At 37.9% G+C, this 19,206-nt stretch overlaps 1 non-coding gene across 1 annotated transcript; it reads left to right on the top strand.

The window, feature by feature from the left end:
* Nucleotides 1–2,974: 2,974 nt before the first annotated feature.
* Nucleotides 2,975–3,082, top strand: LOC112761183 (small nucleolar RNA R71). Its single transcript, XR_003181591.1, has one exon. It is a non-coding gene; the product is annotated as a small nucleolar RNA R71 (small nucleolar RNA).
* The last annotated feature ends 16,124 nt before the right edge of the window (nucleotides 3,083–19,206 follow it).

The raw sequence follows: 19,206 nt of genomic DNA on the forward strand, positions 1-19,206 counted from the left end.
AAGTTGAACGCCAGCCTTACATTTTCCGGACTGAAATCTAAGTATTTCCCCCAAACCATGGTGAGCCAATGCTTTGGATTTAGGTTCACACTTTGATCATGGTTCCTAGTGATCCATGTGTTTGCATAGAACTCTTGAACCATTAAGATCCCGACTTGTTGAATAGGGTTGGTGAGAACTTCCCAACCCTATTCTTTGGATCTCAAGTCGGATCTCTGGATACTCATTCTTTTTGAGCTTGGAAGGAACCTCAGGGATCACTTTCTTCTTGGCCACAACTTCATAGAAGTGGTCTTGATGGACCTTTGAGATGAATCTCTCCATCTTCCATGACTCAAAGGTGCAAGCAATTGCCTTCCCTTTCCTCTTTCTTGAGGATTCTATGGCCTTAGGTGCCATTGATGGTTATGGAAAAACAAAAAGTAATGATTTTTACCACACCAAACTTAAAATGTTTGCTCTTCCCTGAGCAAAAGAAGAAAGAAAGAAGGAGAAGAAGAGAAAGAATGGAGGAGAGAGAGAAAGGTGTGTATTTGGCCAAGGGTAAGAAGAAAGGGTTATGTTGTGTGAAAATGAAGAAGGAATGAGGTGTTTATATAGGGGTTGGGGAAGGTTTAGGGTTCGGCCATTAGGGGTGGGTTTGGGAGGGAAAAGAGTTTGAATTTTGGAGGTATGTGGGGTTTATGGGGAAGAGGGGATGGATGTGAATGGTGAAGAGGTGATGGGGAAGAGTGATTGAGGTGATTGGTGAAGGGTATTTGGGGAAGAGAGTTATGAAAAGGTGTGAAGAGGAGAGAAGAAGTGGTGGGGATCCTGTGGGGTCCACAGATCTAGTGGGGCCAAGGACTTAACATCCCTGCTCCAATTAGGCGTGTAAAACGCCCTTGCTGTGCAATCCTGGCGTTTAACGCCAGACTGCTGCTTGTTTCTGGCGTTAAACACCCAAATGTAGCCTGTATCTGGCGTTTAACGCCAGGTAGATGCTTGCTTCTGGCGTTAAACACCAGCTTGGTGCTTGTTTCTGGCGTTAAACGCCAGACAGATACTTGTTTCTGGCGTTTAAATGCCAGGATGCTCCTCCTCCAGGGTGTGCTGTTTTTAATGCTGTTTTTCATTCTGTTTTTGATTTTTCAGTAGTTTTTGTGACTCCACATGATCATCAACCTAATAAAACACAAAATAAAAATAAAAATAAAATTAAATATAATTAAATAACATTGGGTTACCTCCCAACAAGCGCTTCTTTAATGTCAATAGCTTGATAGTGAGCTCTCATGGAGCCTCACAGATAATCAGAGCAGGGTTGGAACCTCCCAACACCAAACTTAGAGTTTGAATGTGGGGGTTCAACACCAAACTTAGAGTTTGGTTCTGGCCTCCCAACACCAAACTTAGAGTTTGACTGTGGGGGCTTTGGTTGACTCTGTAGTGAGAGAAGCTTTTCATGCTTCCTCTCCATGGTTACAGAAAGAGATCCTTGAGTTTTAAGCACAAGGTAATCCTCATTCAGTTGAAGGATCAACTCTCCTCTATCCACATCAATCACAGCTTTTGCTGTGGCTAGGAAGGGTCTTCCAAGGATGATGGATTCATCTTCATCCTTCCCAGTGTCTAGGATTATGAAATTAGCAGGGATGTAAAGGCCTTCAACCTTTATTAACACGTCCTATACTTGTCCATAAGCCTGTTTTCTTGAGTTATCAGCCATCTCTAATGAGATTCTGGCAGCTTGCACCTCAAATATCCCAAGTTTCTCCATTACAGAGAGTGGCATTAAGTTTATTCCTGACCCCAGGTCACACAGAGCCTTCTCAAAGGTCATGGTGCCTATGTTACAGGAAATTAGGAATTTACCAGGATCCTGTTTCTTTTGAGGTAAGTTCTGCCTATCCAATGCATTTAGTTCATTGATGAGCAAGGGAGGTTCATCTTCCCAAGTCTCATTACCAAATAATTTGGCATTCAGCTTCATGATTGCACCAAGGTACTTAGCAACTTGCGCTTCAGTAACGACTTCATTCTCTTCAGAAGAAGAATAATCATCAGAGCTCATGAAGGGCAGAAGGAGGTTCAATGGAATCTCTATGGTCTCTAGATGAGCCTCAGCTTCCTTTGGTTCCTCAAAGGGAAACTCCTTATTGGTCACTGAACGTCCCAGGAGGTCTTCCTCACTAGGATTCACGCCCTCCTCCTCCCTTGTAGGTTCGGCCATGATGGTCAAATCAATGGCCTTGCACTCTCTCTTTGGATTTTCTTCTGTATTGCTTGGGAGAGTACTAGGAGGAGTTTCAGTGACCCTTTTACTCAGCTGGCCCACTTGTGCCTCCAAATTTCTAATGGAGGACCTTGTTTCATTCATGAAACTTACAGTGGCCTTAGATAGATCAGAGACTATATTTGCTAAGCTAGATGGATTCTGCTCAGAATTCTCTGTCTGTTGCTGAGTGGATGATGGAAAAGGCTTGCTATTGCCAAACCTGTTTCTTCCACCATTATTAAAGCCTTGTTGAGGCTTTTGTTGATCCTTCCATTAGAAATTTGGATGATTTCTCCATGAGGGATTATAGTTGTTTCCATAGGATTCTCCCATGTAATTCACCTCTGCTATTGCAGGGTTCTCAAGATCATAAACTTCTTCTTCAGACGTTGCCTCTTGAGTACTGTTGGATGCAGCTTGCATTCCATTCAGACTCTGAGAAATCATATTGACTTGCTGAGTCAATATTTTGTTCTGAGCCAATATGGCATTCAGAGCATCAATTTCAAGAACTCCCTTCCTCTGAGGCATCCCATTACTCATTGGATTTCTTTCAGAAGTGTACATAAACTGGTTATTTACAACCATGTCAATGAGTTCCTGAGCTTCTGTAGGCGTTTCCTTTAGGTGAATGGATCCACCTGTAGAATGGTCCAATGACATCTTTGATAACTCAAACAGACCATCATAGAATATATCCAGGATGATCCATTCTGAAAGCATGTCAGAAGGACACTTTTTGGTCAGTTGCTTATATCTCTCCCAAGCTTCATAGAGGGATTTACCATCCTTCTGTCTAAAGGTTTGAACATCCACTCTAAGCTTACTAAGCTTTTGAGGAGGAAAGAACTTGGCTAAGAAAGCCGTGACCAGCTTATCCCAAGAGTTCAGGCTATCCTTAGGTTGAGAGTCTAACCATATTCTAGCTCTGTCTCTTATAGCAAACGGGAAAAGCATAAGCCTGTAGACCTCGGGATTAACCCCATTGGTCTTAACAGTATCACAGATTTGCAAGAACTCAGTTAAGAACTGAAAAGGATCTTCTGATGGAAGTCCATGAAACTTGCAATTCTGTTGCGTCAGAGAAACTAGTTGAGGCTTTAGCTTAAAATTGTTTGCTCCAATGGCAGGGATTGAGATGCTTCTTCCATGTAAGTTGGAATTTGGTGCAGTAAAGTCACCAAGCATCTTCCTTGCATTGTTATTATTTTCGGCCATGTCTCCTTCTTTTTCGAAAATTTCTGTCAGATTTTCTCCAGAGAGTTGTGCTTTAGCTTCCCTTAGCTTCCTCTTCAGAGTCCTTTCAGGTTCAGGATCAGCTTCAACAAGAATGTTCTTATCCTTGTTCCTACTCATATGAAAAAGAAGAAAATAGAAAAGAAGAGAAATCCTCTATGTCACAGTATAGAGATTCCTTTATGTGAGTAGAAGAAGAAAAGAATAGAAGAAGAGAAATTCGAACACCAAGAGGAAGAGAGGGTTCGAATTTTTAGATGAAGAGAAGTGTTAATAGATAAATAAAATAATTAGAAAGAGATGAGGGGGAGAGAATTTCAAAAATTAAATAAATTAAAATAAAAATATTTTTTGTTTTTAAGTTAAAATTAAAATTAAAATTCGAAAATTAAGAAAGAAAAATTAAATCAAATTAAAATTTAAAACAAATAGTTAATTAAAAAGAAATTTTGAAAAAGAGGAAGGTGATTTTCGAAAATTAGAGAGAGAATTAATTAGGTAGTTTTGAAAAAGATAAGAATCAAACAAAAAGATAAGATTCGTTTGAAAAAGATTTGAAAATCAATTTTAAAAAGATGAGAGGTTAGAAAAGATTTTGAAATTGATTTTGAAAAAGATGTGATTGACATTTAATTTGAAAAAAGATTTGAAAAAGAAATTTTAAAAAGATTTGATTTTGAAAATTAAAGTTGATTAGTTGACTAACAAGAAACAAAAAGATATGATTTTAAATTTTAAAGATTGAACCTTTCTTAATAGGCAAGTAACAACTTGAAATTTTTGAATCAATCACATTAATTGTTAGTAAAGATTTTGAAATTATGAAACAAAATAAGAAAAAGATTTTTGAAAATCAAATTGAAATTTTCGAAAATATGAAAGAAAAAATGAAAAAGATTTGATTTTTGAAAAAAATTTGAAAAAGATAGGATTTTTAAATTGAAAATTTGATTTGACTCATAAGAAACAACTAAATTTAAAAACTTTTTGACTAAATCAAACCAAATTTTTGAAAATTTATGGGAGAATGAAGGAAAGATATTTTTTTTTATTTTTGAATTTTTAATGAAGAAAGAGAAAAACACAAAAAGGACACAAGATATAAAAATTATGAATCAAAACACACAATGCATGCAAGAACACTTTGAATGTCAAGATGAACACCAAGAACTTTATTTTTGAAAACGTTTAAGAAAAAAGAAACATGCAAGACACCAAACTTAGAAATTGACAATGTTTAGTCACTAACAAATTGAAAATGCATATGAAAAACAAGAAAAGATACAAAACATGAAAACTAAAGATCAAACAAAGACAATCATCAAGAACAACTTGAAGATCATGAAGAACATCATGCATGAGTTTTCGAAAAATGCAAGAAAGAGATAAACATGCAATTGACACCAAACTTAAAAACTGACATAAGACTTAAACAAGAAACATCAAATTTTTGGTTTTTATGATTTTATAAAAATTTTTTGTATATTTTTCAAAAATTATTTTGAAAAGGAAAATAAGGATTTCAAAATTTTTAATAGGAATTCCAGGAATCCTTGCAGTGTTAGTCTAAAGCTCCAGTCCAGGAATTAGACATGGCTTACTAGACAGCCAAGCTTTCAGTGGAAGCTCTGGTCTAAAACACTAGACGTGGCCAATGGCCAGCCAAGCTTTAGCAGACATTGCCTACCTCCCATGTATACAACAGCTATGTGTGTAACTGCCAAATGGGTAAAGATAAACGAGCTCTTGTGATGATAAGTTGAAACCTCGGTCCAAAAGATTAGACATGGCTTAACAGCCAGCCAGGATTCAACAAATCATCATGAAACACTAGAATTCATTGTTAAAAATTCTGAAGCCATAGAATAAATAATTTTTTTTCGAAAACAGAGGAAAATTTTTGAAAGATTTTTGAAAAATTTTTGAAAATAAAATAAAAAGAAGATTACCTAATCTGAGCAACAAGATGAACCGTCAGTTGTCCAAACTTGAACAATCCCCGGTAACGGTGCCAAAAACTTGGTGCACGAAATTGTGATCATCAACAATGGCACCAAAGACTTGGTGCTCTCAAACGTGAATCACACTTTGTCGCAACTTCGCACAACTAACCAGCAAGTGTACTGGGTCGTCCAAGTAATAAACCTTACGTGAGTAAGGGTCGATCCCACGGAGATTGTCAGCTTGAAGCAAGCTATGGACACCTTGTAAATCTCAGTCAGGCGGATTCAAATGGTTATGGTGAATTGATAATACAAATATAAATAAAATATAAACTAGGATAGAGATACTTATGTAATTCATTGGTGAGAATTTCAGATAAGCGTATAGAGATGCTTTCGTTCCTCTTGAACCTCTACTTTCCTGCTGTCTTCATCCAATCATTCCTACTCCCTTCCATGGCAAGCTTTGTGTAGGGCATCACCATTGTCAATGGCTACATCCCGTCCTCTCAGTGAAAATGGTCCAAAATGCGCTGTCACCGCACGGCTTTTCATCTGTCGGTTCTCGATCATACTGGAATAGGATTGAGTCATCCTTTTGTGTCTGTCACTACGCCCAGCACTCGCGAGTTTGAAGCTCGTCACAGCCATCCCTTTCCAGATCCTACTCGGAATACCACAGATAAGGTTTAGACTTTCCGGATCTCAAGAATGGCCGCCAATAATTCTAGCCTATACCACGAAGACTCTGATCTCATGGAATGGAAGGCTCGGTTGTCAGGCGAGGCAACCATGCATCATGAACCAGAAGGCTAAGAGATATGCACTTAAGCGATTGCAAGTAGAACAGAGGTGGTTGTCAGGCACGCCTTCATGGGTGAGAATGATGATGAGTGTCACGGATCATCACCTTCCTCAGGTTGAAGAACAAGTGTATATCTTAGAAAAGAAATAGGCTTGAGTTGAATAGAAAAACAATAGTACTTTGTATTAATTCATGAGGAACAACAGAGCTCTACACCTTAATCTATGGTGTGTAGAAACTCTACCGTTGAAAATACATAAGTGATAATGGTCCAGGCATGGCCGGATGGTCAGCCCCCATAAAGGTCTAAGATAGCATAAAACTGATTAAAGATAGATCCGAAGATGTAAATACAATAGTAAAAAGTCCTATTTATACTAAACTAGTTACTAGTGTTTACAGAAATGAGTAACTGATGCAGAAATCCACTTCCGGGCCCACTTGGTGTGTGCTTGGGCTGAGCATTGAGCTTTACACGTTTAGAGGCTTCTCTTGGAGTTGAACGCCAGTTTGTAACCTGTTTCTGGCGTTTAACTCCACTTTGCAACTTGTTTCTGGCAGTTAACTCCAGAATAGGGCAGAAAGCTGCCGTTGAACGCCTGTTTGCATTATCTAAACTCGGGCAAAGTATGGACTATTATATATTTCTGGAAAGCCCTGGATGTCTACTTTCCAACGCAATTGAGAGCGTCCCATTTGGAGTTCTGTAGCTCCAGAAAATCCACTTTGAGTGCAAGGAGGTCAGAATCCAATAGCATGTGCAGTCCTTCTTCAGCCTCTGAATCTGATTTCTGCTCAAGTCCCTCAATTTCAGCCAGAAAATATCTGAAATCACAGAAAAACACACAAACTCATAGTAAAGTCTAGAAATGTGATTTTTATTTAAAAATTAATAAAAATATACTAAAAACTAACTAAATCATACTAAAAACTATGTAAAAACAATGCAAAAAAGTGTATAAATTATCCGCTCATCAGCAGTGCATATAACTTGCTAGATGAATGCTTGTGAAAGCCAGGAACAAGGAGTTGAGCATCGAACCCTCACCGGAAGTGTGTCCACTCTATTCGCTCAAGTGTATAGGGTTCGTCACTCAATCCTCTCCTAATCATGCTTTCCAAGATTTGTCTTTCATCTAACAATCAACAATTACTTAATGCTTGCATACAAGTATCATGAGGTCTTATTCATGGGTTGTAATGGGGCTAGGGTGAAGGTAAGGATGTATATGGTCAAGTGAGCTTAAAATTCGAATCCTTGATTAACCTAAGTTCTCACTAAACACATAGAACAACCTATATAACTCTAATACAATACCTAGCTACCCATGGGTTTCACTTTTTCGCATACTCATGCATTCTTTTCAATTTACATCCCATACGCATTGTTATTATTACTTTGTCTTGGGGCATTTTTGTCCCATTTCATTGCTTTCTCTTTTATCCATATTTTTGTTTCTTCTATTTTTTCTATTTCTTTTTCTTACATTCTCATATATACACATAAAATTTTTCTTTTTGGTCCCCTTTTTCTTGGGGTTTCATGTACAAAAGTTTCAATGCGTATGGTTCAATCATTCAATACATGATTATGTTCCCAAATCCCAGAATTCTCAATTACAACTACAAATACACACCTTTACATCTACCCAAGTTCCCAAGTATACCCTCCCATTTGAATGATACACACCCTCACTTACCTAAGCTAATCAAGGATCCAAATCTAAGGACATTCATTGTTTTTCACTTAGGGTTATTGATGTGCTCTATTTAAGAACAAAAAGGGTTTATCATGGGCTCAAAATTAGTTAGCAATGGTAGATAAAAGGGTTAAGGCCATTTGGGCAAAGTGACTATTGAAATGATGGCCTCAATCATGTAAATACATTCATACACAAAGTAATGGACATATAGAATCAGACAAAGCAAGGATTATAGTCATAAAGAGAGAATAATGCACACAAGAATGGAAAATAGTGGTTAGAAGATATAACTACACAATAGGCTCAAAAATCACATGCTTGTGTTCTTAGCTCAATCACTATGTTCCAAAATACATTCTTGAAGCAAGTTTGCCGCAAAATTTTTTTCAAAATTGGTAGGGTATCCCAAAATTACAGTTTCTTGGGGAAGAAGTCATTATTTTGACCAAGTAACTCTATAGGAACTAACTATCATGCAAGGGGTATGTACAAGCAAGACTAACTACACATGCAATGTACTAACTACTAAGCAAAAGATAAATCCATGGGTGTTGAAAGGAAGAGATTGTTACACATGGAGATCGGTCGAACGACCTCCCCACACTTAGAATTTAGCACGGTCCTCCGTGCTACCAACAATGCGCAAAGGGCGGTCAGGACCGGAACCTTCACTATCCCCTTCATCAGAGCCCCCATCACTTGGGTTTGAGGTGGACGTGAATATCTCGGGTTCCTTCATGCTAGGGGTAACACAACGCAAGAGCTTCTTGATGTAAGTGTATCAGTGTTGGTTACGCCACTCATATCTATCAATCTTCTGGTGTAGATCTTCTATTCTTTGATGGGTGGATCTTTGCTGTGGTGGTGACGATGAGGTGGGAGGAATAGTAGGCTGAGGGGCTATGTCAAGGCTTGGGTTGTTCATAGGAAGCTGTAAGTATTTTCTGCTTGGGACCACATCACCCTTAGCCGGAGTGATAGCCTTCATGTCGATGGCCTCCCAAGGAATACCCGCAGCAGCAACTAAATCAGATACCAATGCTGGAAATGGCAAATTACCCCGAGCGTGGATTTGACCCATCGCTTGCTTGATAAGAAGCGGAATGTTCACCGGTCTCTCCGTGAGAACACACCAAACAAGCAAGACGAGATCCGCCGTGAAGGACGACTTGTGGGTGCTAGGTAGCACATAGTGGGATAGGATCTGGGCCCAAGCTCTAGCTTCTAGAGTGAGGGAACGTGCGTCAATGCACTTGGGCCGCATCCGGAGTCGACCTTGGGTCCAAAATGTCTCTGGTTTAGCAATGACTCGGAGAATCGAGTCCCAATCAAACCCAAACTCTTCTCACTGACGTAAGACCTCTTGGTAGCCATCCATTTCACTTGGTACCGGTAGGACATTAAGCACTTGCTGAATAGCCTCTTCTGAAATTGGGACTTACTTCCGGCGTACGTATACCGATTGAAGAGAGGGAAGATGGTAGTTAGTGTAGAATTCTACCAACCATGAGAGGTTGACCTCCTGTGGTTTTCTCAGAAGAAACTCCCATCCTCGCCGTTCAATGCGGGGTGGAATACAATGAGCAACCTTGTCCGGCGGGGCGAGTAGATGCTCGGTGATGATGAGATTTTGTCGTGTCGGTTTAGAATTTCTCTTATAGAAATAAGAACTTCGTTGTAAGCATAGCTCCAAACCAACAAACAATTCTCACATAAAAAATTTTGGTTGTCACTAGTACAAACCCCAAATAAGAATTAACCAAAGTATTTGAACTCCGGGTCGTCTCACAAGAAATTGCAATGAAATGAATGATTATTGGCTATGAAGGAACAAAGGGGTTTGATTTTTATATTTTTACAAGAAATTAAATGACAAGAAAGTAAAATAACAAGAACTAATAAAATAAGGGAAAAATTACTCTTGGCTAGACATAGGCAATTGAGATCACCATCCTTGTCTACAAACCAAATATTGATAATTATGAAGAACCAAGCTCATTAAGTTTACTTCTATACTTGAAGTATATCAAATGGCTTAATCAACATCAAACCATGAGTCCCAACCTATCTATTAATTAGATTAGTAGTGGGTTAGTGTCAATGGGTATCAAATTGACCACCAAGGGTTCTCAAATCACCAATTCAATGAGACCCAATGACTCAAGGTCACTCAATTCCCTTAGCCTACGCCAAAAGTCAAGAAAACTACTCAAAAACTAAAGGAAACATTCTATCAAACACCTAGTGTGCAATAAAAGTAAACATCACAAAATGCTAAAATTAATGAAACCCATAACTATCATAAGCAAGAAATCAATAATAGCAAGCAAGATCAACAAAAAAGAAACATAGAAACATGAAATTGCATTAAAAGGAAATTAGATCCAACAATATTCATCAACATAAAAGAGAGTAAAATAAGAAATTAACAAGAGAAACTAAGAAGATTAAGACAATAGAACACTAAAACATAAAGAGAATTGAAATCAAAACAAGATTTGAAAGATGAATCTGAGATTGATTAACTTAAACTATCCTAAATTCTAGAGAGAAGGGAGAGCTTATCTCTCTAGAATTCTAACCTACAACATGATGCAAAAACTAAACTATGACTACTTAGTTTATTCCCCCCTTAATCCTTGGGTTCAATAGCATAAAAAATGAGTTGGATTGGGCCCAAAATGAGCTACAAATTGCCCCCAATAAGTTTCCCAAAATGGACCCACGCTGATCCTTCAGCGCGTGCGCGTCATGTGCGCATACGCACCCCTATACGTCAGGAAACTATGAAAAATTTTGTATCATTTTGAAGTCCCGGATGTTAGCTTTCCAATGCAACTGAAACCACCTCATTTGGACCTCTGTAGCTCAAGTTATGGTTGATTGGGTGCAAAGAGGTCAGACTTGACAGCTTTGCGGTTCCTTCGTTTCTTCATGAGTTCTCCCACTTTGCATGCTTTTCTCCCCACTTCTTCCATCCAATACTTGCCTTATGAACCTGGAATCACTCAACAAACATATCAAGGCATTCAAATGGAATTAAAGTGAATTGAATTTAGCTATTTTAAGTTCTAAAAAGCATGTTTTCACACTTAAGCACAAATCTAGGGAGAATTGCAAAACCATGCTATTTCATTGAATAAATGTGAGAAAAGTTGATAAAATCCCCCAAATTAAGTACAAGATAATCCACAAAATCGGGGGTTTATCAAATCTTCCCACACTTAAACTAAGCATGTCCTCATGCTACGAATAAAGAAGGACAAGAAAAGGGGTATGAACATTTATTCAATGCAAATAAACTATATGCTCCTATCTACATGCATGCAACTAAATGCAAGATGATTCTACCTACTTGGTCAAAAGCAAATCAATCTCCAAGAGCATGTATGGACAAGTAGGGCTAAGTAGTATGATGATTCATGAATCCTACCAATTTGAATATCAAAATAAAGCATAAATAGACTTACAAGAAGAAAGCTCATGAAAGCCGGGAACAAAGAATTGAGCATCGAACCCTTACCGGATGTGTATCCACTCTAGTCGCTCAAGTGTATAGGGTCGATCCACTCAATTCTCTTCTAATCATGCTTTCCATGATTTGTTTTTCATCTAATAATCAACAATTATTCAATGCATGCATACATTCATCATGAGGACTTATTCATAGGTTGTAACGGGGCCAGGGTAAAGGTAGGGATGTATATGGTCAAGTGAGCTTGAAATTTGAATCTTTGATTAACCTAAGATCTCACCAAACACATATAACAACCTATATAATTCTAATACAATACCTAGCTACCCATGATTCTCACTTTTTCACATACTCATGCATTCTCTTTAATTCACATTCCATATGCATTGATTTTTATTGAACTTTACTTTGGGCATTTTTGTCCCCTTTTTATTTCTTTTTTCTTTTTTTTCTTTTTCTATATATTTTTTTCGTATATATATATATATATATATATATATATATATGTTCTTTTTCTTTTTCTTTATCATTTTTTTAAAATTATATACAAACATATCAATGAATATGGTTTTACATATAGTACATGAATATGTACCCAATTTCCAATATTTTTAACAAAAATAAAAATTACACTTTTACCTCATCCAATGTCCCAAGTTTCCCATACCCAAATGATACACACCCTCACTAGCCTAAGCTAATCAAAGATCCAAATTAAGGGACATTTATTGTTTTTCACTTAGGGGTAGTGATGTGCTAAAGTTAAGAACAAAAGGGATTAAATAGGCTCAAAATTGGCTAGCAATGGTTGATGAAAGGTAGGCTACTTGGGTAAGTGAGCTAGATGAAATGATGGCCTCAATCATTTAAATGCATGTATTCATGGAACAATGGACATAAAGAATCAAACAAATCAAAGATTACAATCATAGAAAGAGAATAATGCACACAGGAATGGAAATAAGTGGTTATATGATGTAACCACGCAATTAGGCTCAAAACTCACATGCTTGTGTTCTTAGCTCAAAAACCATGTTCCAAAATAAATTCTTCAAGCGAGTTCACACAAAAAATTTTTTCGAATTGGTAGGGTGCCCTAAAACAATTTCTTGGAAAATAAATCATCATCTTAACCAAGTAGTCCTAAAATAAGTAGGAGTGGTAAAATATGTACAAATTTTAACTATCATGCAACCTATCATGCAATGCAACAACTAACTAACAAAGATAAAAATTGAAAAATTGGTGTTGAAAGGAAATTGTTATCCATGGAGATCGGTCGGACGACCTCCCCACACTTAGAAATTTGCACCGTCTTCGGTGCATGCAAAAAAAGAGCAAGGTGGATGGGTTGCTACAATTGATGAGCTCCTTCAAAAGGTTGTGCGAGTGAACTTGTTTGTTGCCCCATTTAGAAGATTTTCCCGCCCTTTCCTTCTTGGTGGCCAACCTAAAAGGAAAGAAAAAGAAAGAGAATTAAGCCTACAACAAAGATAGCAAAGCAAGTAGAACATAGGCGGGGGCTAATGCCAAATAAGAGTAAGATTCTCACTACATGTTAGCTACGCATGTAAGTGAGAGAGCAATATAGGCAAAGGGCATATCAATTAATACTTGATGCAAGAGTAATGTCAAAGCATGAAGAGAACTCAAAAGCATCAAGTTCGACTAGAAAGAGTGGGTAATGAAAGACATGCAAGTTCATATCAATGCGCAAAGAATATTAGAGTCATACAAGATTAAGCATTGATTTTAAAATTTCATCACCCAACAATATCAAACAAGTCAAGAAGCACCAAGATTAACCAAGAAATTCTCAACAATTGAGTAAGAAAATTCAACACCATTATTCAAATAAGTAGCTCAAAAAAAAAAAAAAGAAGGTAAAAACAAGCTATAAAAACAAAATGAAAATGCAAAGAATAAAAGTATGCGAATGCAATGGACAAAAGAAAATGGAAGATGAGAAAAAAACTCTTTTATTTTTATTTTTTTTTTGCGACGCAGACGCGTTATGCACGCCCACGCGCCGATGCGCAGATTGGCAGAAGGACGCGTACGCGTCATGCATGCTTACACGCGGATCACCTGGCACAAAGTAGGCATAAAGTGGGCACAACTCTCGGGTTTTAGTACTAGGAGATGTGAAACCACGCCGACGCGCGCGCACACAGCGCGCTTGCATGCCAATGCCCCCTTTTTTTTTAAATGCTTAGAACAAAAACAGGGTACTTTCCTAATCTACAAGAATTCTAAAACAATCAAAAATCAAATTTAACAACAAATCTTTTTGGTTTTTGAAAAATTTTTAAATACACTAAAAACAAAACTTATACTAGAAGCAAAATGCAATCTAACAACAACTATTCTAATCAAAGCATGAATGCAACAAACAACCTATCAATAAAAGCAAAATGCATAAGAGTGTAGAAAATAAGAAGAACTACCTATAATGGCAACTCAATTCATTCATTGATTATATATACAAGAGAATGGAAAGAGTTTACCATGGTGGGGTGTCTCCCACCTAGCACTTTTAGTTTAAGTCCTTAAGTTGGACATTTGAAAAGCTCCTTGTTATGGTGGCTTATGCTTGTACTCATCTTGAAACTTCCACCAATGCTTGGACTTCAAGTAAGCTCCAAAATTCAAAATCAATGGCACCAAGCTTTGATGAAGTTCCACACAAGCTAAGGGCTTCCAAAATCGGTCTTCATATATTCCCGGATCCCAAATCTTGTTTCTACACCCATCTTCAAGTTGATCATCACAATTCCAATTGGGTGAGAAGTGATCCGAATTCTCAAGTAAACACCAAAGCATCTCCCTAGACCCCTTTAGTTGAGAACTATACCAACCATTGCACTTAGACTTTAAGCTTCCAACCATAAGGAACCTTGATTGGCATTTCCACCCACTACTCAATTTCCTTTTGTTCTTAACCCCACAAAGAGCTCTAAGTTGCCCATCATTTTCAATCAAACCATATTCAAGTGGGAAAGTAAAGATTAGAGATAAGAATTTTCCCCGGCAATGGCGCCATTTTGATGATGAGATTTTGTCGTGTCGGTTTAGAATTTCTCTTATAGAAATAAGAACTTTGTTGTAAGCATAGCTCCAAACCAACAAACAATTCTCACATAAAAAATTTTGGTTGTCACTAGTACAAATCCCAAATAAGAATTAACCAAAGTATTTGAACTTCGGGTCATCTCACAAGGAATTGCAATGAAATGAATGATTATTGGCTATTAAGGAACAAAGGGGTTTGATTTTTATATTTTTGCAAGAAATTAAATGAAAAGAAAGTAAAATAACAAGAACTAATAAAATAAGGGAAAAGTAATCTTGGCTAGACATATGCAATTGAGATCACCATCCTTGTCTACAAACCAAATATTGATAATTATGAGGAACCAAGCTCATTAAGTTTACTTCTATTCTTGAAGTATATCAAATGGCTTAATCAACATCAACCCATAAATCCCAACCTATCTACTAATTAGATTAGTAGTAGGTTAGTGTCAATGGGTATCAAATTGACCACCAAGGGTTCTCAAATCCCCAATTCAATGAGACCCAATAACTCAAGGTCACTCAATTCCCTTAGCCTAGGCCAAGAGTCAAGAAAACTACTCAAAAACTAAAGAAAACATTCTATCAAACACCTAGTGTGCAATAAAAGTAAACATCACAAAATGCTAAAATTAATGAAACCCATAACTATCATAAGCAAGAAATCAATAATAGCAAGCAAGATCAACATAAAAGAAATATAGAAACATGAAATTGCATTAAAAGGAAATTAGATCCAACAATGTTCATCAATATAAAAGAGAGTAAAATAAGAAATTAACAAGAGAAACTAAGAAGATTAAGACAATAGAACACTAAAACATAAAGAGAATTGAAATCAAAACAAGAATTGAAAGATGAATTTGAGAGTGATTAACCTAAACTGCCCTAAATTCTAGAGAGAAGGGAGAGCTTCTCTCTCTAGAATTCTAACCTACAACATGATGCAAAAACTAAACTATGACTACTTGGTTCATTCCCCTCTCAATCCTTTGGTTCAATAGCATCAGAAATGAGTTGGATTGGACCCAAAATGAGCTACAAATTGCCCCCAATGAGTTGCCCAAAATGGACCCACGCTGATCCATCGGCATGTGCGCGTCATGTGTGCATACATGCCTATATACGTCAGAAAACTATGGCAAAATTTATATAATTTTGAAGCCCCGGATGTTAGCTTTCCAACGCAACTAGAACCGCCTCATTTGGACCTTTGTATCTCAAGTTATGGTTGATTGAGTGCGAAGAGGTCAGGCTTGACAGCTTTGCGGTTCCTTCGTTTCTTCATGAGTTCTCCCACTTTGCATGCTTTTCTCCCCACTTCTTCCATCCAATACTTGCCTTATGAACCTAGAATCACTCAACAAATATATCAAGGTATCAAATGGAATTAAAGTGAACTAAATTTAGCTATTTTAAGGCCTAAAAAGCATGTTTTCACACTTAAGCACAAATCTAGGGAGAATTACAAAAGCATGCTATTTCATTGAATAAATGTGAGAAAAGTTGATAAAATTTCCCAAATCAAGTACAAGATTAACCACAAAATCAGGGTTTATCACTCGGCATGATAGTTCCTCTCAACCATGGCGGAGAACACAAGTTCACAGAAGCGGTTGGGGAACCTTGAAGAATCCTTTGCCGGTTTGCGCTTCTCTTTTTCATCAATAGGAGCGGATGCCTTCACCTTCTTAGATAGGGGTTTGGCTCGTAGTATAGGGTGTGCCTTGGAGGTTGACTTTTGGGGTGCCCTCCTTTTGGCCGATTTCCTTGAAGCTTTCTCCTTGCCTTTCTTGGTGGCCATCCTGAAAAAGGAAGGGAAAAAGGGAAAACATTAAACCCAAAGAATCATCTCAACGAAAATATACAAGTGAGAGGTAGTTCCCAAAAGAAATTGTGCAACAAAATGATTATAGAGGCATGGGTCACAACACTTGGCATGGGATGCAAGAGTGAGTAAAGCATGCAATTTGGCATGAGAAGAATAATCTCAAGCATCCATAACAAAGAGCAAGTCATGTTCAATGAGTATCTAATTAGCAAGCATAAAGCAAAGTGGATTCAGTGCACTTAGAAGAGAGCAAGTGAATGAGGATGAAGCACCAAATTGAAGGTATATGACTAAAATAAACCAAAATGGCATTCGTGCATTTCCTCGAACACTTGGCGTGCAGTTATCAAGCAATGAGCAATTTTAGAGGCCCAAAATAAAATATTAATCATCACACAACATCACCTACTTACAAAGATAATGAAAGAAAACAAGAAGATCTAACAAAGCAAATTAAAACTCAAGTCCAACGTCCATGGAAAAGAAAGAAAAGGAAAAGTAAACAAGCGAAAAAGCAAGTAGTATAATCATGCAACTAAAAGAGAAATTACGAGAATCAACAAAAAGAAATATGTAACTAGAAGAAGAGAGCAAGAAATGAGATGTAGAAGAAGTAGAACCTTGAGAAGTGTAAAAGAACAAGGTGGAGTTTTCTTTGTGAAAAAAAAAATAAGAAGGAGAAACATGAGATGTAGTGCCACCGGAGGTGGTGGTGGTCGCCAGTGGGTGGCCGGAGACGGTGGTGGTGGATTATGGAAGAGGAAGAAGAGAGAAGAGGTGGTGGAAGAAAGAAGAAGAAAGGAAAAGAGGTGAGAGAAGGAAAGAAGCAGGGTGCGCTAGCTTTAAAACTAGTTCGCGCAACAGACGCGCGCGCATGGTGCGCTTGTACGTCGGTGAGGGTTGGGCGAGGGATGCGTGCGCGTCAAGGGCACGTACGCGTGAAGACAGTTGGGTTTCTGGCACAGAGTTGGCACAAAGTAGGCCTAACTCTCAGGTTTTTTGTACCAGGGTTGGCATGCAGCACAGGCGCGTGGACGTGTCAAGTACGCTTGCGCGTCAATCACGGGCACAGAATAGGCACGAAGTTGGCATAACTCTCTGGTTTTTGTACCAGAGTGGTCAGAGTGCACAACCGACGCACGCGCGCAGTGCGTTTGTGCGTCGATGGCTAAGTTACAGAGGGCGCGCAGGCGTCATGCACGCTTGCGCGTGGGTGCCTAGCACGAAGTGGGCACAGGGTGGGCATAACTCTCGGGTTTTTGTACCAGGAGTGTGAAATGTGCCACCGGCGCGCGCGCACACAGTACGCTCGCGCGCGGATGCCTTCGTTCCCTTTTTTTTTCAAACAACATAGAAAGGGCTATTCTAATACATTCTTGGCAGGTGTTTAAGCTAGATAGTCAAGGAAACACTCACAAATTCATGCACTATTCGAAACAAAGCATTTTCTCCAACTTCAATAATTCATCCATACCAAGAATGATGGAATCTATATGAACATCCTAATAAGTCAACAAAATCAACAAAAATATCATTCCTAAGCAATCAACAACATCAAGAAGTCACAAAATGTACAAGAATCTAAAGCTAAAAGCAAGAAGGTATACACAAGAAGGATCTTACCACAGTGGGGTGCCTCCCACCAAGCACTTTTCTTTAACGTCCTTCAGTTGGACGGTCCTTTGCTTAAGCTTCCTCTCCTCTTGGTGCATCCTCAAGTAGGAGCACTTCCACTTCTCTTGGTGACTTGTAGCCATGGTACTTATTCACTCTATGTCCATTGATGCGTGGCAGAAGTTAACCAATTTAGAGATTTTAATTAAGAGACAGTGTTGCACGTATAGCTCTTAATCGGATAAGATCCGTCTCACCAATTTCAAAAGTGTTGTCACAAAATTTTAGAAATAAAATACTGGGAGTATGAGTCCCAGGTCGTCTCCCAACGAGTTGCAGGAAAAAGTGCTAATTTATTAATCAGAAAATTCCCAGAAAGTTGGGTTTGATAATGAATAATTAAAATAACTGTGAATTAAGGCAATAAAAATAAACCAAAAATAATTATTGATATTCTGAATAAAAGGGCTTGACTAGGGGAATAATTAAGTGGAACTTCTATCCTTATTGGGATCTTCTCAAGTGTGGTGTAAAAAGGTTGTTGTTCTCACTCGATTACCCCTTACTAAATAAGGGAAAGTATGGTGATTGAACTAACTCTTACCCTCAGGTCCTAGTCCTCTCCCTTAGGGGAGGTCTAGTGTTAGTAGGTATGGAATTAGCTAACAACGTCCAATTCAACCAAGCACTTGAGCATTCTAACTCAAGTATCACCTCTTAATCAACCCCCATGTCAAGTAGAAATTCTACTCCATTGACATGAAATAAATAATCATAAAAATATGAGAAGACATAATTAAATAAATTAAAATAGAGAATTAAAATTAATTAAAATAAAAATAACTTCATATATTAATAATTTCAAAATGTAACATACTTATTTGAATAGAGTCAATGAGTAACTAATTAAAAATAAGGGAATAAGGAAACAAACTAAAGTAATATCTTCGACGGAGGTAATGACCTTCAGCATCCAAAAATCCAAGTAAAAGCATAAAACTATCAATGTAACGCAACTCTAAAAACTCAGATCGGAAACTAAGTGTAATCCTAATGTGATGAATCTGAATGTGTGTGGATGCCTCTTGAGTCTCTGCATGTTCGCTAGGTTTAGTCTGTGTTTTTGGGCAAAAAACTGGGTCAAAAAGTGGCCCGAAATCGCCCCCAGCGTATTCTGTTATTTTTGCAGATCGCGCAGGTCACTCGTACGCGTCGTCCATGCGTTCGCGTTAGTCAGTGATTTTCCTTGTCACGCGTTCGCGTGGTT

This window comes from Arachis hypogaea, chromosome 16, assembly GCF_003086295.3.
Source record: "Arachis hypogaea cultivar Tifrunner chromosome 16, arahy.Tifrunner.gnm2.J5K5, whole genome shotgun sequence".
NCBI classification, from domain to species: domain Eukaryota; kingdom Viridiplantae; phylum Streptophyta; class Magnoliopsida; order Fabales; family Fabaceae; genus Arachis; species Arachis hypogaea.